The sequence below is a fragment of the Dendrobates tinctorius genome, unplaced genomic scaffold (genome assembly GCF_039654945.1).
Source record: "Dendrobates tinctorius isolate UK_male_01 unplaced genomic scaffold, ASM3965494v1 ptg000362l, whole genome shotgun sequence".
In the NCBI taxonomy this organism is placed as follows: domain Eukaryota; kingdom Metazoa; phylum Chordata; class Amphibia; order Anura; family Dendrobatidae; genus Dendrobates; species Dendrobates tinctorius.
The window spans coordinates 1180117-1188030 of record NW_027362028.1 but is presented as its reverse complement, the minus strand read 5'-3'; the positions used below and the strand labels follow the sequence as shown (position 1 = coordinate 1188030).

Below are 7914 nucleotides of genomic sequence, written 5' to 3'. Positions count from 1 at the left end.
ATATCTACTTACAATGGGAAATTCATCACTGCTCACAGTACTTTTATAGTACTCAAGCAGTGGGAGATCTGCAGTACAAGCATCACATAGGAGACACCGAGATTGCTCTACATACATCACAAAGGAGACACTGAGACTGCTGTATATACATCACATAGGAGACACTGAAACTGCTCTACAAACATCACATAGAAGAGACCAAGAGTGATGTATACATCACATAGCAGACACTGAGACTCTGTTGTATACATCACGTAGAAGACACCGATAATACAGTATATACGTCACCTAGGAGATACTGAGACTGCTGTATATACTTCACATATTGGACACCAAGACTGCTGTACATACATCACATAGGTGACATTGAGATTCTGCTGTACACATCACATAGGAGACACACTAAGACTGCTCTATATGCATGACATTGAAGACGCTGGGACTCTGATGTATACATCACATAGGAAACACCAAGACTTCTCTATGTACATCACATAGGAGATACCAAGATGGCTTTATATACATCGCATAGGAAACACTGGGACTGGTGTATATATCACATAGGATACACTGGGACTTGTGTATGCACATAATATAATACATTATGGAACTGGTATATCTACATCACATAGGATACACTGAGACTGATGTTTGCACATCCAATAGGAGGCACTAGCACTGCTGTATATACATCTCATAGGAGCCACTAAGACAGCTCTATACACATCACATAGGAGACACTGAGACTGCTCTATACACATCACATAGGAGACACTTTGATGCCTTATCCAAAAGAACAGGACGAGAGCTCAGGGCGAGTTAACTCCACCCACAAAGAATGTCCTCACACTGGCACTGGCTAATGTCAGGAAGGAATACTTTATTGTATGCACCATAGCATCAGTAGTGAACACTGTATAAGCGTGCTAGTAGTCTAAAGAGGAATTGAGGAACCACCAGTTAGAGCACTGCGGTCCCGGGGAATCTGCCCAGGACCAGATGATGCCCCGCCCTGAGCTACTTCCATCAAAATTGTTCATGTTTTTCTTAAAGTTTAATATTAATTCATGTTAATAATTTGCCAGACTTTGATCTGTCTCATGGTTTGTAATATTTAGCAGACATTTCCTTCCTGCCGATCCTTCTTTCCTTCCTGTTTATAAAGTTATCTCTACATTTAATTCCCTTCTAAATAGTCAATGTCTGAATAAACAAATATCAGCATAATCGGAATCCGCTTTCTCAAAACTCTGAACATCCTGTCTGATTTCCTGATAACTATGCGGCTGTCTGAGATCCTTAGGGTATTTACAAACATTAATACATTTATCTTCCCCCTATTAGTCAGAGCTGAAATCTGCTACAATGTGACATCCCCGCTCTGGAGGACTCACAATTACTGGTGCATTGTTGGAGACATAAGGGCATTCTCCGGAGAGGTAACGTGAAGCTTCTGAGCCCCAATGCAAAATGTAAACTGGACAGAGGCATTTGTCACCGTTAGATGTAAGGGAGCAGTAACTAATTAATACCACCATATAGTGACCGACTAATATCAACATACAGTAACTAAGTTATTCTGACCTGCAATGTATAAATGAATAATGCAACCATATAATGTATAATGACTGAATAATGCTGCCATACAGTGACGAAATAATACCGTTTACACAGTGACTGACGGAGACTGAATAAAGCTGCCATAGAGTGACCAAATAAATCTGCCATACAATTACTGACTTACACATCTACCACTGACTAATTAATACGCTTCACACAGTGACTGCATAATACTGCCATACATTGACTAAATAATGCCACCATACAATGACTGAATAATATTGCTACACTGGGACTAAATATTTATTACAATGCAGTGGCTGATTAATGGCGATGTACATAATAATAATCACTGAATAATATCATTCATACAGTGACAGAATAATGCTGTGCAACAATAACTCAATAATACTGCCATACAGTGCACAAATAATGCCGCCATACTATGACTGAATACCTCCACTTACAAAGTAATACCTTCATACAGTGGCTGAATAATGATGACATGCAAAGATTAAATAATACTGAATAATACTGCATTCAAAGTTGGAATATTACCACCATACAGTAACTGAATAACACTGCTGTCATGTAGTAACTAGGGATGGTGGGCGAGTGCCTGATCCCTCAAACTAAAGGGCACATTAGTCTATCCCTGTCCCCCAGATTACCCCTGAAGGTAGAGCCACCAGGGTCCATACCTTGCTATGTTCCTATCTTAACTCATATCTTTTCCCTCCTCCAACCAGTGAAGTGGCTGAAGTGTATAGGATAACACTAACCAGACAGACAAGGGAAGAAGAACAGGGATAAATGAAAATAACAATCATACAAAATTCACACACCAAACAAAAGAATGGGAAATAGGGGAGGGATAGGCAGAAGAAACCAAATAGAAGAGGATGAGAATAAGCATGCAAACCAACTCCATGCAGAAATTTCCCGAACAACTCTTCAGTCGTCAACTCCAAACACTGAATTTCTCCTTCAACACCAAACCAGGAAGTGTGAACTATCACTGGCAATTCCAAAGTGATAGTTACATAGCATATACCAGAGAGGAGTGGTCAACACAGAACAGCTGAAACAATTCTGGATGGAGAGCTCCAGGAGCTCAACTGAACTGATTAACACTTGCAATGACACAGCAAGTAAAAACCTGCACTGTTTAATAGGATGGTGACATAGTTCTAATCAGTGCAGAATTTAGTGTGTCCAGACACTGCAATCTTCTGGCCCCTCTCTGCCGTGGTATCTCCGTGACAGTTGCCATACAATCTATGGATAATACCACTATACAGTGACTGAATAATACTACCATACATTAACTAAATAATACCACCACTCAGTGACTGACCAAATGATTTTGCGGAAAAAATTCTGTTTTACTCACAAATCCACAGCAAATATTTAATTGTAAATACAAAAAATACAATATACAAGCTTCACATTAAAATAAAGAAATCTGAGATTTTTTAAAAATTTCTTTCCCATTTTCTTCATTTTTCTGCTGCTGTTTGATTCTTTGACGTTAGTTATGCATCAGTGTCCTGTTACCTGGAAAAAGAAGAAGAATACAATATAAAAAGTTTATAAAAAGTAAACATTACTTTTTTATTGAGGATTTTTTTAGCTGCTTTTTGACTTTTGGGTGGATCATTATGAGTCAGATTCTTTCACAACGAGGGGTGGTCCCGCCTGAACTGCAAACTTCAGAGAAAGTTGTCAGGAGAGTGATGGATCCGATTCCTGAAGGATCGCTACCATAAGGCAATAGTTCCTGTCTACTTCCCACAATCCATGTGTTACCAATTACCAGTAAAACTGAAGAAAATTCAGCGACATGTAAACAGCGAATCCGGAATGCGAGGATTGTGTCAGTGAGAACTCAAATACCATCAGAGACTTTCTCATTGCACGGATTAAAATGATGAATCCCCTGTGCCTATAATTGAAGATGAAAAATAAAAGAAACCACAGCACAAGCAAAAAATCAGCAAAAGAACCCGGCTCCAAAACAGAGAGAAAAAAAAACAAACCCTTCAACTAATTATCCCCTTAGAATAGAAAAAAATAATAATCCAAAAAGGGCGCAAGGAAGCATATGCCAAAGGTAGAATGAAATAGAATTTTTATTCATTTAATATATATATATAAAATTTATGAAAATTTAAAAATTTAAAACTGGAGCTACAATTACAACAAAACTGCCCGCAAGGGGTATACCTTATTCAGTAGGACTCAGCCTAATGAAATATTGAATATTGAACATCTTTTACATCATCATTTTTTCATGTTCAATTCTAAATTTTTAGAGGGGCTCAAAATTCTCTCCGTCTCTGGCAATATTACACATGTCATGATGGGAGGAACTGTATGTTTTTACTCATGAGAATGCGATAAATTGGTATGGGAGATATGTTGACGATCTGTTTTTTTTTTTATAGCAGGGTGATTTATCCAATGTTGATGATTTCATTGTTTACTTAAATTCTGACAATATGAATTTATCATTTACTGCCAGCACTCCAACCTTTGAAATTCCATTTTATGGATAGATATATTTGGTAGGAGATCCAGTTATCCATAAATTTACAACGTCCCTATATAGGAAGGAACTTTCTGGTAACACAGTTCTACCGTCGTCATCTTCTCATCCACACCATACCATAAAAGCCAGAGAGTTTAACTTACGGAGAGTTTAACTGTGCAAAACGCAGTCTTCTTCAGGCATCACTGACAACATTAAAATTTCATTAATCGTGAGTCAAAATTAAGTTATTTATTGCCTCTGCCACCTGTCTTGCTATTTAAAATACATCACCCGCAAATTTTAAAAAAAGAATAGCCGAACATTTATCCAATATTAGTAACAATGGCTCCTATTCAGGGGCAGCAAAGCATTTTGCTAACATTCATAAAGGTGACACTTCTCACCTAGCGCTTTTTGGATTCAAAAAGTGATGGGTTCCTCCCTGTCAAGGGCAGAGTAAAGTACTGTGGTGCGCAGGCGCTGGACCTCTCTGACCTTTCCCGGCGCCTGCGCACTGCAGTACTCTGCTCTGCCCTATTGAGGGCGCAGAGCCGCGGCAGAAGTAAGGAGGAGGACGTCACCTCTAGAAGATGGGAGGCACCGGACCGCAACACCCATCGGACCGGTCCCGGACCGCCCCTGGTGATTATAATATAACTCGTTTTTTGTCTCTTTCAGGTTACATCGGGGGCTTATCTACAGCATTATAGAATGCTGTAGATAAGCCCCTGATGGCGGTGGCCGCATCTCATAGGCCAAAAATGAGGTGATAGATTCCCTTTAACGTGTTTTTAAAGTCTCATTCAAACATACATTTTTGGAGTGCGAGCGCTATCTGTGTTCATCATAGCCTCATATCTATGGGGCCATTGACATGTCCGGGAATTTTCGTGGATCGAATGGACCATGCAAAATCGCGGAGTCGTGTCTGACATTGATCCGTGTGTCGGGTCAGTATCAGCAATGCAAATCTATGGGTCTGTGAAAATAACAGAACAGCCCTTAAATGACCTCCGAGTGTGGTCCAATTTTCACAGACTGACAGATAAGAGAAAGGGGAAAAACTGTTTTTCACATAGCAGAAAAATTGATGAACCTCGGAGCCAACTCAGAGAAAACTTTGATGAAACTCTGGCCAAAATAAGTTGGTCAGTTTTTCTCGTACAAGAAACAAAAAACTGACATGCGATTGATCTCTTGGTATGAAAACACCGCGATTTCACACTCACAAGACACGGTTGCAATTTTTCATGTGTTTTTTATAGAAAAAAAATGAATCAAGAAAAATCTGTGGCTGATATTTGCTGCCAATCAAAGGTCCTCCACTCCTGCCTTCAGTCATCTTTTCTCACCGCGTCCCGGAATCTTTGGTCCTTACATGCTGACTAGTCCTCAAAACACCATAAAGCCACCCTGCCCCAATGTCATGATGTCGCATTAGATCTAATCAGCATGGAGGGGGCCAATGAAATCAAGACATGGTGGGATAAGATGCTGGAAATCCAAAGTTCAAGGATTAATCAAAAACACTAGTGCTAGACGCGATGGAAGCCCAGATGCCTAGTTTGGTGGAGAATTCCCATCCGTTGTCTTAAAAATTGCAAGTAAAGCGTAAGGGGTCCAAACGGCGCTAATGGCAAAGGGGAGGTGGGTACATACGAAATATCACAAGTGGAACTGGTACTAGAATCAGGTCCCAGTTAGATGCAACAATGTAAACTGATCGGGTGTGAGTGTTACAGGTGTCACTCACACAGTGTAAGAAGTGGTGTAATACGGTACAACCGTAGCAGTGCGTTACTGCATAAAGGTCACCCCTGTAAATATCAACATGTGCTAAATCCTATGCCCAGGGGGATCGCGGTCAATATAATACGTATCTCCGAGCATGGAATGGGAAAAAAGGGAGAAAAGTAAATCGGTCCAGTCTGTTTCTGAGTAAGTGTGATCGATGTATCACGGAGTATCAGTGATCTGCAGGGAAAAAAAGTCTTACCTTCTTACCTGCGGCCGTGTCACTGCACGGGAGGTACGTGGAGTTCGCCGTCTCTGATCCTCGGGAGAGATGAGAAGAAGTGCCGCTGTGCACTGTTGTGGAATACCGCAGGACCGTGAAGCATCCAGCTGGTCCAGGTGGTGGGTATTCACTGTCCAGACACAGCAGTGCAGCCCCGGCCGGTGGCGTGCGCTGAGAGGATCACTGCCGGTTGAACTGAGAGGTAATACACCGCTAGCGGACCGTAGTGAGTGACGTCACTCAAGTCCAACTCTAAGTCTGGCTAATTAGACTAACAATACCGACGAATTTCAAAAGCTTGCGGCAGGTCACTCCGAGACTGTACACAAAAAAGTAAAAAATAATCAAGAAGCAAAAAAAATAAAAAAACACTGTGACAAAAAGAGAATGCTCAAACCTATAGCAGGGCACGCAAATGATATAGGCCGCAATAAATATTGCAGCCCCAACTAATGATGAATGTACAACATGTCGTGCCACAGAGAACTACAAATAACGTAAGGCCGGCAAATACAAACGTGACATATCTGCTCCCTGGATACACAAGGGATAAAGTACAATAGCCATGAAAATGCCCAACAGTAATAGAGAAAGGCACGAGGAAGGAAAGAAATGCGCGCTTGGTCTGCTGATACACACGGGGACCTCCCATCCCCAACTTGTAATTGTATTTCTTCATAGTTTATTGCTTATTCCTTTCATTCCTCATGTTTTCCCCTACTACTATTTGGCATTTACATAATTATTGTTTTTTATGACTTCTGTATCCCAGCAGCAGATATATCACATTTGTATTCGCGGGTGTAAATTTATTTGTTGGTCTCTTTTGAGCATTCATTGTGAGTTGGGGCTGCATTATTTATTGCGGTTTATGTTATTACGTAACTATAGATTTGTGTATTGTTTATTATTGATTGTCGAGGCATTTTTTGCATTTTTTTTTTGCATTTTCATATATCGTATTGCTCACAGACTTAATTAGGAGAATGCTAGAGATGAGCGAATCGATTCCAAACTAAACTGACTCATTTATAATTTCTCCAAAACTCATGAATCCAAATTTTGGTCTATTTACTAGAATCCAGCAAAATGAAAACCGACTAGTTGCCATTTCTGCTGGATTCTAAAGAACCAGAAAGATTTTTTTTTTTTTTTCAAATTTATCCTCACCTCACCCCGCTCTCACCTGTCCAGCTGTACAGACTTTATCCGCGATAGTCTGCTCTCTACTCTGGTCCTCCGGCATCTTCTCCCTCAAGCCTTCCGGCATCTTTGGTCTCTCAATGCTTTAATTAGGAGGATGCCTCTTTTGGTGTAGGCATAGGTCTATTATGTTCCACCCTAGGGACTAGTTATGTAATGCACAGAATTAAGCGAATCTGCTGAAATCCAAATTTACCAGATTTGTTGATATTCGTCTGGAAACTTCAATTTGTATCAAATGTATTAGATGCCAATCAAATATGTCTTATTACTTCCCTTCTACCTATTCCTCTACAGTGCTCCTTACCCAATCCTCCAGTTCTTTTCTACATGCCTCTGGTCTTCTTTTGCCTTTACACTAGTCTTTGCCGCTTCTACTGCTAAGTTTTGCAACATCTTGATGTCACAAGGTCTAGTCAAGGTCTAAGGTGCTGACAATGAACTGTTAGGATGAAAGAAGACTAGAGGCACCTAGAAGAAGGCTGGAGACACATAGAAGAGAACTGGGGGCACCTTGAAGAGGATTGATGGCTTCTGGAAGAGAACCGGAGGCATCTAGAAGAGGACTGGAGGCATCTAGAAGAGGACCAGAGCCACATAG

The 7914-nt window shown here is 40.5% G+C and overlaps 1 long non-coding RNA gene across 1 annotated transcript in view; it reads right to left on the bottom strand.

Annotated features, from left to right (window-relative positions):
* Positions 1–2958: 2958 nt before the first annotated feature.
* Positions 2959–7914, bottom strand: part of LOC141075572 (uncharacterized) — a 57815-nt gene continuing 52859 nt past the window's right edge. Inside the window, exon 3 of the long non-coding RNA XR_012227299.1 lies at positions 2959–3117. This is a non-coding gene — a long non-coding RNA (uncharacterized lncRNA). The remainder of the gene's footprint in view (positions 3118–7914) is intronic.